Here is a 10,773-nt window from a genome sequence, read left to right as displayed (position 1 = left end):
ATAGTATTATTACAATAACACCTTGTCCTACACCTGTTCCAACTTGCTGGAAGTTCAGGTAAAATAAAGAAATATCTTACAACTACGTGACTACATAAGTTTCCGTATTCTCTGTTCTCTCGCTTAGAGTGCGATCTCTGGACGTTCCACTTAGACAAAAGGTGGCAACTAGCAATCTGCGATCTCCCAGATTAATATCTCGTCAGCTTCTGATAAATCCCTTTGTTACCATAAGTTCGCGGTGTCGTCTTGGTATCAAATCCTTGGAAACGATGTGAAATTACGAATCGAGTACGAACTTAGATTTAGGTTTATATTAATCTAACTAAAACATTAATTTGATGAAATTATTTCGTTAAACACATGTTTTATCAAAATCATATCCTTGAAATAGTTTTTTGAGCTTATGGGATAGCTGATATAAACTACTCGTAGAGCTATTGACAACATTAAATTAATCTATTTTGAATAAATTGTACCTTATCTAACCAGGTGACAAACTGCTTTTGAAGATTCAGTTAGTTGAATAACGCTTTATTACAGCGAACCATAGTTTTTGTTGATGATTTGAATTATTATTTAGATTGTTGATTAATTAGTAATATAATTAGATAAATTGCCAAATCTGAAATTAAATTCGAGGGGTCCACCAGGCATAATTAGTTAGGTAAGTTATGGTAAAACAAAAAAATATTGTATATCTTGTAGAACTGCATCAGTACCAAACTACATTCCCATGAGATTTCATATGACAATTCTCAATTGTTAATTTCTATAGATTGCTTGGTAACACTTTTCTTTAAGAACAAGAGAAAAAGGATTAAAAATCACTCATCACTCATCAAAGAACATGGCAAGAATTATCAATATTTTTGTTTCCAGATGGTTCAATTACAGGCTTAACAAACACCACTAGACTATCAGGAATTAAAGAATTATAATTGTTGTTTGTTCGCAGATGTCCTCAAAATATATTAGAGCAATATGCTTTTTAAACTATATCAACTAAGATGCCATGAAATAAATTATATTATTGTTAATTAATTATTAATTAAATAATTAGTCATACCAACTATATAATTATGTTGGATATAGACATTTTGGTTGAATTGAGTCTTTTATATTGCTTGGGATCTATTTTATGTATTAGGTTCCCAAATGAATCCCTCATTTTGCTAATCTTGCTTTAGCCATTCTTCTTGCTCATCGCTGATGTCGCCTTAGTTTCGTCCAAGAAAATGAAGATGTGATTACAGAAAATGTATTTTGAGGAAAATGTAAGTAGTCGATTACGTACTTGTAATGCGGTGATTTGTTGTTACTGAGAAAAGTGAATAACATTTTGAAACGATGCCCGTGCTGCTGCTTCGTCATTCCTTAAACATTTTTGAAAAACTACTCACAATTCTACGTATTTACATTAGCCGTGATAAAAGTTATTTTTGCAAAAAATATACCTGAAATAAAAAATTATTTTTGAAATATTATGTAATTTTTAAATGAAAGTCCAATAAGAATACTCCAAATATGGATCTGACGTAGTTGTTTTGGTCGCACCCGACGATATGTATAAACACAGAACTTATTTATACATTATTTTAATAATTTTGTGTTAACAAATTGTGTATTTTCATTTCAAAATAGAAAAATGTTTGAAAATTATGTTTAAAGTATAATGAACGTAATATCGAAGCAAATAACAGTATTGATAACATTTGAGATCAGCCTTCATTTGTTTTTTTTATTGTGTATATGAGTCCCTAATAATTTTGTTGTGCATGAAGTCAGTCATATATTTCTAGAAGATTCGAATGCCAACCAGATAGATGAAAATGGGCTTCTAATTAAAGTCACTGAATATTTACTAGTGTTCACTACTGAGCTGCCATATATTCTTAATATACAAAGAAATATATTAATGAAATTCAAGACTTGGTTAGATTACAAAAAGCTAATATCTAACATCTTCTTGTACCTCAAATACGTGAGTTTTCTGGTTTATATCTCATCTGGTTAAGGGTTACTGATATATATATATATATATATATATATATATATATATATATATATATATATATATATATATTTGATTGAATAATTTGATTTTATCAAATTTTTACTCGCCGATATGGGTATGCTATGACAAACATAAGTTTTGAAGGATCTTTCAAACAATAGTTACTTATAGACGATATAATATAGTTACTGAAGTCGCGTAAATTAAAAGAAACTAAGCGGATATCTAGGTTAATATTTCATAAGAGAACCTAACATATTAAAGCATGTCTAATTACAGATTTTGTAGTACTTGCAATAGTACTTGCAGTAGTCTAGCAATTGTATGAGTTTACAGTTTTGCAAAGATGTTATTCAAATAAACCCATTTTCCCAAATATCATTACCTAATTTGATACAATATCGCATACACTTTTTTTTCAGTGAACTGTCTCAAGTAAATCAAACTGACATCTATTATTAAATGTATATAATTTAAATATTTGTGTTATAATTACTATCAATTATGTATATTTTATAGCCCTGTCAACAATATTAATGTCAATGTGTTGTATCGCTTCTGATTGGTGTTGGTCTAATATGGCGAATTTTGAAATTTTGTGTTTCTATTTCTGGTAATCCCACTTTTAATTAAAAAAATGTATTTTTAATAATATCTCTCGTGTATTATTATTATAAATCAATATTTTTGTGATTGTTTATTATAGTCGTCTAGCCTATTAGTTACTGCACTGTAAAATCGACTCAGATTTTACAACTTTGAGTTAATACTATAGATTGCACAGGATGGGTCTTAAGATTTGATGACTAAAATGTTTTCGATAAAAGCTATAATAATGTACAAATTTCTATCTAAAGAGTTTAACTTATCTCATACAATGAACATCTAATTTCTAAAAATTAAAAGACCTTATTTTATATTTAATTTCTTTAAACAATTTATTTCTATCTAGTTTACTTTATCGAATGATAATTAATAAAGTAAAACTAGTTAAATTGAAAATGATAAAGCTCAAATAATAAGATCGATAGATCAATTTATATTTCAGGAGACTCAATAGATATTTTAATTTTTTTTGAAACAGATGATTATAAGTATGGTATAACTTTGTAAAAGCCCAAGATTAAGAGCAAGGATTAAGTCTTGTGTTAGTTGCGCTGTCAAGCCACCAACAAGTATCACAAATAATACATCCCTTTCTTTAACAACAAACCTCCGAAATAGTCAGATCACGTTCTTAGTTCCACCACACGTATCTCGGCAAAATCATCCGGAATTATCCCGGTATCCAACTAAAACCGACAATTGTTCCAGACTGACATTGCTAAACAATGTTTCGAGAGAAAAAAAAGGAGATCCTTTTCTCTTCCCGATCGTAAGGGTCGGTCCCTAGGCTCTCGGCCAAACGAAAGGTAACGAATTCTGCGTATTTTGCAGATTAATCCCCCGTCAGCTTTTGATAAATCCGCTTGTTACTATAGCGCTCCCATCTCTCCTTGATCGTATTTCACCTACAGTGATGCTAAGCTTATCAAATGACTTTAGACGTTCCAATTATTCTTTGGAAAATCGCGGGCTTGGTTTAGGTAATGACTGATTAAAATTAAAATATTTTTTTGGGGATAAAAATCCCCTGACTTTTTTATTCAATTTGAATTTACATATAGAAGAATGAATAATAAATATCATTGCTACGATTATTAAAAAGTATTACTTGCATGTTGACGAACCACTTTCAACTACTAATTTCCCTTCCCTTTTTTATTTTCAGAAATAAGAATAAGCTATACGGCTCCACGTCAGGTGAATACGATGATTGATAAATTGTATTTATTTAGTTCTTTCAAATAAAAAAAAAAGTTGGTCTCACATTTACCCTATCAATCAGAATCGTCTTGATTTTATTAATATTCTTACCATTAAGAATCCTTATAGGTTAACCAGAACGAAGTAAACCAAGTGTGGTTTTTTAAATGCACTACATCATTATTATAAGCTATGTTATTGATATACAAAATTCACAGTATTCTGTAATATTCCACTTGAACAATTAAAGAAAAGTGTTTTTAATTAATTACGAGTTTAAAAGTTTAAAAGTCCCACCAATGAAAATATATTACGGCGATTCTATATTTTATTATGAAGAAGGCAATTGGTGAATTGAATTGGCGAATGGTGAAGTACAATTGAAGGGCTGAATCCAAATAAGCAGCTCGATTTTTAAAACTAGTTCTAGTTTTCGAAAAATTCAACACATTCCTTATTTTACTATTTTTGACCATTAACACTATTTATTGATATAAAGAATAAATCAGAGATGAACCGAAGTTGAAAAAAAAGGAGGTTCTATGTTCGACTGTATATATAATATTGTAAATAAATAAATAGGTTTAGGTAGCTAAAAGCTTTAATCACTACACCATAGAAGCAGGTGTATATATATATATATATATATATATATATATATACATATATATATATATATATATATATATATATATATATATGTATATATATATATATATATATATATATATATATATGTATTATATATGTGTATATATATGTATATATATACATATATATATATATATATATATATATATATATATATACATATATATATATATATATATATATATATATATATATATATATATATATATATGTATATATAATACATGCTCGCCGAATTATCTGTTAATTGTAGACCGACTTTCAAAATAATTTTTTTATTCGAAAGAGTGCAATTACGAGGTAGTCCCATTGGAACAGGATCTTTAGGAAGTAGGAGAGGGGTGATCGAGGGAAAGGCTCAAATTTTAAAGGCACGTACAAGTTTACATATTTTTTTATCTAAAATAATCAGATATTTGGATGTTATTGCTGAGATGATGTGACGGAAAATCGGAACTCGTTCAGTGTAAAAGCCATTCAGCTTGCCCTTAAAGTACTAACTATAGCATATAAGACCTCGTAGAAATATTGTAGACACCTGCTTCTATGGTGTAGTGATTAAAGCTTTTAGCTACCTAAACCTATTTATTTATTTACAATATTAACTAATTATTTAACTACTACCTACAATATTATGCCGAGCCCAAACAATACAAAAATAATAATATAATTTTGTGACATATACAAAAAATAAATTAACTACAAAGCAAATTTAAATTAATATATCTGTTTGGGATCGCCATCGACTTCAAAGTAGTCAGTTGGTAGTAGTTAAAATAATATTATAAATAAATAAGTTTAGATTGGTATTGATCTATATAGTGTGTATATAGTAGAATATAAAATACGCGTAGTAGATAGGTTAAATAAGGTTTTTGTTTGTTTTTATTTAGTTATTACAACGATTATTAGGTACATATTTTATTTTAAAAGGTTTTTTTATGCGTTAAAAATCTAAGTTTGATTATTTTTTTAATTTTTAGTGAGTATCTTATTTATTGTTTGAAGTCGGTTCAATTCTTTTGTTTAAAATATTTCATAGAACCTGAGATCAGTTTCACGCGTTAGGTTCCAACAATAATCACTCATCATGTCTTCGTCCCGAAATCCTTGATATCGTCTTACGATTTTCGCTATATCTTAGAGTACCCGCTCTCTCTTCACCCGTGTCACCTAAGTTTTGAGAGTCGCCTAAGAAAATCGGGATGTGAACACAGAAAATGTATTTTAAAAAACAAATGTAAATTGTCGATTACATTCTTGTAATCTGGTGATTTGTGATTACCGAGAAAGTTGGGAACAACACTTTGAAGCGATGTCGATGCTGCTGCTTCACTAGGCGTTGAACATTTTGTAAACTTTGCGCCATTCATTAGTTTTCGAATATTGGTTTCGACAAATATTCCTTCTTTGATTTTTATGTATGGTAGTTTTGGAACCAACTTGGTTAAGTACTGGACATATTTTAGTGGAAATGGGTCACTGTCGGTAACAGGAACTAAGGATGTTTATACTACACATTTTTCCGTGTGATAATTACCAAGTTTTGATCGTTTTATTTGTTCTGACATTCTAGTGCTTTCCCAATATTGAATATGTCTTATAAAACACTTTTAATGGAATGTATGTAATGTATTAATAATTTTGAATTACATGAGAATTTTAATGAGTTATATAGATTATTAAATTATTCCAGGAAATATGATTATAATATATTAATTGATAATTCTTTTTAAAGTTCGCATCTTTCGTTCGCATTAATCGGAATTGGTTACGGAAGTAAGTACAAGCAAAATATAAAAATCGAGAAATTTTATTCCACAAATCTACCTCACAAATTATGTCTTACGTCGGAAATCTCTCTCGGCAAAGGTAACGGTACATAGTTTATACATTAATCTTCCATTAGTCCTTGATAAAACCCGGTTGTTACGTCAACTTCCTGATTTATATCCGGTTTGGAACGCTTTTGCGCAGTATTAAAACGGCTGAATATCTCTATTTTTTTATTCTATTTTTTTTAGTGTTAGGTAACAGACGAATAATTTCAAGTTATTGAATTATTATTGATTGTTGGAAAATAAAAGTTATTTGCATTGTATTTTGGTAAAAATAATTACGAAAACTTTTTGATACTTTCTATAAATATCATTATAGAAATTTCTAGAGATTTCTAGATACGAAAACTTGACAAAACAATTTTCACAGTCCTTTTTTGAAGATAACATACAATATTAGGAGAGCTTTGCAGAAAAGGGAACAAATGTTATACGGTCTAAACTAAGCGGTGGATGACTCAAAATTTCCCAGTTAATCTTTCTAATTTTATGACGATCACTAAATATATATGTGATCTCGCATTCTTAGGATAGAATACAATGCTTTTCTTATTGATCAATATTGGTAAATTTAAAAAAAAATCGCCTGATTCAGTCTTATAAGTAAATATTTCCAAACTGTTTTATAACCTGTTTAAACGTCAATTTCATCGAATATTTCATCGTTAGTCGGCCAGTACAAGGTTCATCTTTAACATCAAAATTTCCAGAACTAAAACTAACAAATTAATTATGACACTTGTCTTCAGTCTAAGTACTCATTATCATAAGCACCACACAATTTTCGAAGAACTCCTCGAAGAATTTCTTTTTTTTTTTAAAATAATTTATTTTCGATTAGAAACTTCGGACCGAACGAATATTCGGTTTTTCGTAGAATAAATTCTAGGAAAATTAATATTCTCCAATCTTATATTATTTTATCCCACTGGTTATTTTTTAATATATCCAGTCCATCCATGCTTTTATTATATGGCAAACAAACATGGAAAAACTTTTAGACACTCAGATCTTAAACTTAATCAAACAATAAGTGCGATCCAGAATAGCCCTAGTTGGCAAATAGTCTCTAATTACGATAATAATAATTTCCATATATTCAATTCACTAAGGATATGATGTCGCAATAATATGATCGCTATATACAAATTATCGAATATCAATAACTAAATATTTGGATCATTAATTTACATATATAAAATTTGCTATGTAATATGGAGGTCAACTCAATTTTAAAATTTATCAAAATAATTAATTAGCTGCTGCAATACTTAATACTGCACAGTATTATTTACCGGAAATCAATATATTCCTATATACAATTTCTTAAATTAATTTCAAATTGTCATTTTCCCTAGAGTGAATTGATATTATTATAATTTTTTGCAGTGAAGTACTATCTATTGCTCAAGCCTGGTGAATAATTACTCAAAGTAAAGTTTACGTAAGTTCCTATTTAGTTTTTTATATGTCATTTCTCTCTCCTTATTTTCTACTTTAATCTAATTACTTTCGAGGTATATTTTATAGCCGACCACTACTTGTTTTGTTTTGCTAGGGAACGTCTTTCTAGTTTACAGACGAAGGTAGTTTTATAAAATTAGAGGTTTTATATAAGCATACCAACTGTCATGGATCAGTACTAGCATATTGTAGCATTTTGGGCAAATGCAGTGTCTAGAGTTAAAATTACCTTGTTAAGTGTCAGGTCAGATTTATAACTTCAAAAACTATCAAAAGATCATTCATAGTGTTATTTTATTCGAATTTCAACAGCTTTATTGAAAACAAGGTAAGAAAGCATTTCAACAATATCAAATATATTGAAGTTTTGTTATATACAGTTTCGACATAGCATAATCTAATGTATAAATCCTTAAAATTGAGTCATTTAAACTCGCAGCTTCCAAATATGAATCCTTATAAATAGTTACTACTCATGTTTAAAGCTCTTTTATAGATTACATGATAAGGAGATTATATCCCGGCGTTAAATGATATAATTTCGGATAATTTTTGTGACGTTAGTGATGACATTTGAGCATTTACCACTAACTACACATAAAAAAATTTAGTTATTTAGTTTTTTCTACAGTGAACCTACTGTATAACACATGAGCTGAAAAGCCCCTGGCGTACCATATAGATGGAACTGGTTTTTATGCATTCATCGCTAATTCAGTTAGTACTAACTTTAAAAAGAAAGCTGTTAAAATTTCATAATATTCTACTCGTATGTCTGTGAGTTAACAGCTCAATTGAAAAGTACCCGGTCTAACACATAGATGGCGCTACTACAATTAAATCCATATGTTTTTTAGTTAGCCCTAATACTCAAAAGATGCTTTTATAAATTTGATAGCTGTCGGATCATTAGTTTGTGAATTATAGCGTCTTGAGTGAAGCAACTTTTATTATTGTGAAAAAAAATGGATAAAAAGGAATTGTGTTGTGTTGTGTGTTGATAAAATATTGCTTTTTGACGGAAAAATACTGTTGAAGCAAAAACTTGGCTTGATGCCGAGTTTCTGAACGTTGCCTCAGGAAAATCAACCGTCAAGGATTGATGTGCTAAGTTTAGAGATGGTGAAATGAGCACCGAAGACGGTGAACGCTGTGGACAGTGGACGCCCAAAAGAGGTTGTTACCGACGAAAATATTAAACATATCCACAAAATGATTTTTAATGACCGTAAATTGAAACTGAATGAAATAGCAGACACTCTAAAGATATTAACTGAACGTATACAAATCATTCAAGAATATTTGGGTATGAGAAAAGATCTATGCAAAGTATGTACCTCGCGACCTCACTTTTGACTAAAAACAACGACGAGTTGATGATTCGGAGCAGTGTTTAAAGATGATTAAGCGTAATAAACTCGAGTTTTTGCGTCGACATGTGATAATGGATGAAACATGGCTCCATCATTTCATTCTGAAGTTCAAATGAAATTTCAATCGACAGTCATCAGAGCGGATTGCATACGATGAACCCGCTCCAAAGCGTGGAATGGCAAGATTATGGCGCCTGTATTTTTGGATGCGCATGGAATAATTTTCATTGACTATCTTGACAAAGGAAGGACCATCAACAGCGACTATTACATAGCGTTATTGGACCGTTTGAAGGACGAAATCGCCGAAAAACGGCCGCAAGTCACCAATGCACCGTGTTAAAAATCCATGCATTGGGCATCGAATTGCTTCCTGATCCACCATATTCTCCAGATCTGGACCCTAACGACTATTTCTCAGATCTCAGAGAACGATCTCAGATCTCAGAAGAATGCTCGCTGAGAAGAAATTTTCGTCGAATGAAGAGGTGATCGACGAAACTGAGGCCTATTTTGAAGAAAACGAAAAATCGTACTATAAAATTGGTATCGAAATGTTGGAGGGTCGCTATAATCAATGTATCACCCTTGAAGGGAATTATGTTGAGTAAAAAAACTAATTTTGCCGAAAAATGTGTTTTACTATGGTAGAGCCGGGTTTTCAATTGAACTGTTATTGTGCCAAAAGTGACACCACTTCTGTTATTTTCAAAATAATGGATCAAAAACAATTTCTCTTTTTAATTTTACACTGCTTCTTGGTGATAAAATATACCGTTCAAGCGAAGCAGTGTCTCGAAAAGTGTTATAAAGACTCCCGCTTCATCAGAAACAACAATCAAATTTTGGTTTGCTCACTTCAAACGTGGTCCTAGAGATACCGGTCGTGCAGAACGCAGTGAACGTGCAATTCATGTGGTAACACAAGAAAACATTAACAAAATCCACCAAATCGTTTTGAATGATCAAAAAGTGAAGTTTCGTGGGTTAACTAGTATCGTAAACACATCAAAAGAACGCGTTAGTTTTATATTGCATAATCCTTTGACTATGAGAAAACTCTGTTCAAAGTGGGTACCGCATTTGCTCACTGATGACCAAAAACAAGAAGGTGTTGATGATTCTGAGCAGTGTTTGGCCATGTTTAAACGTAACAAACAAGAATTTTTGCATCGTGCGTGGCAACGGATGAAACATGGATCCATCACTTCACTCCGGAATCAAAACGATCATTATCTGAGTGGACACCAACTGGTGACAGGCCTATTTTGAGGCATAAAATAAGGCATAATTATCGTTCTACAAAAGTGGTATTGAAATGTTAGAGCCACACTGGAATAATTGTGTAGTTCTTGATGGAAATTATGTTGATAAATAAAGCCAATTTCGAACAAAAAGAAACGCGTTTTCTTTGTTACGTCCATGTGTTGCATTAACATTTTCAGAGTTTGAATTGAATTTACAATTTACTCTCATCATTCCATTCCACATGACAAATTACCATTAACTTCGAATTAAAGATAATTTAAAATAGTATTGCTGTTTTTGAAAACCCCATTGGAAATTAGAAGGAATCGGTAAATCGTTGTCACGAATGGGGAATCGTATTTTTCCAATTTCTGAT

General features: G+C 30.4%; 1 protein-coding gene across 1 annotated transcript in view; it reads right to left on the bottom strand.

Annotated features, from left to right (window-relative positions):
• LOC143206636 (monocarboxylate transporter 2) overlaps positions 1–10,773 on the bottom strand; it is a 441,132-nt gene that overhangs the window by 166,601 nt on the left and 263,758 nt on the right. The gene's annotated exons all lie outside the window — the stretch shown is intronic.

The sequence above is a fragment of the Rhynchophorus ferrugineus genome, unplaced genomic scaffold, assembly GCF_030347505.1.
Source record: "Rhynchophorus ferrugineus isolate W39M unplaced genomic scaffold, kcgeb_rfMv2 rfM1, whole genome shotgun sequence".
Classification (NCBI taxonomy): domain Eukaryota; kingdom Metazoa; phylum Arthropoda; class Insecta; order Coleoptera; family Curculionidae; genus Rhynchophorus; species Rhynchophorus ferrugineus.
This window is presented reverse-complemented; position numbering and strand designations above follow the sequence as displayed.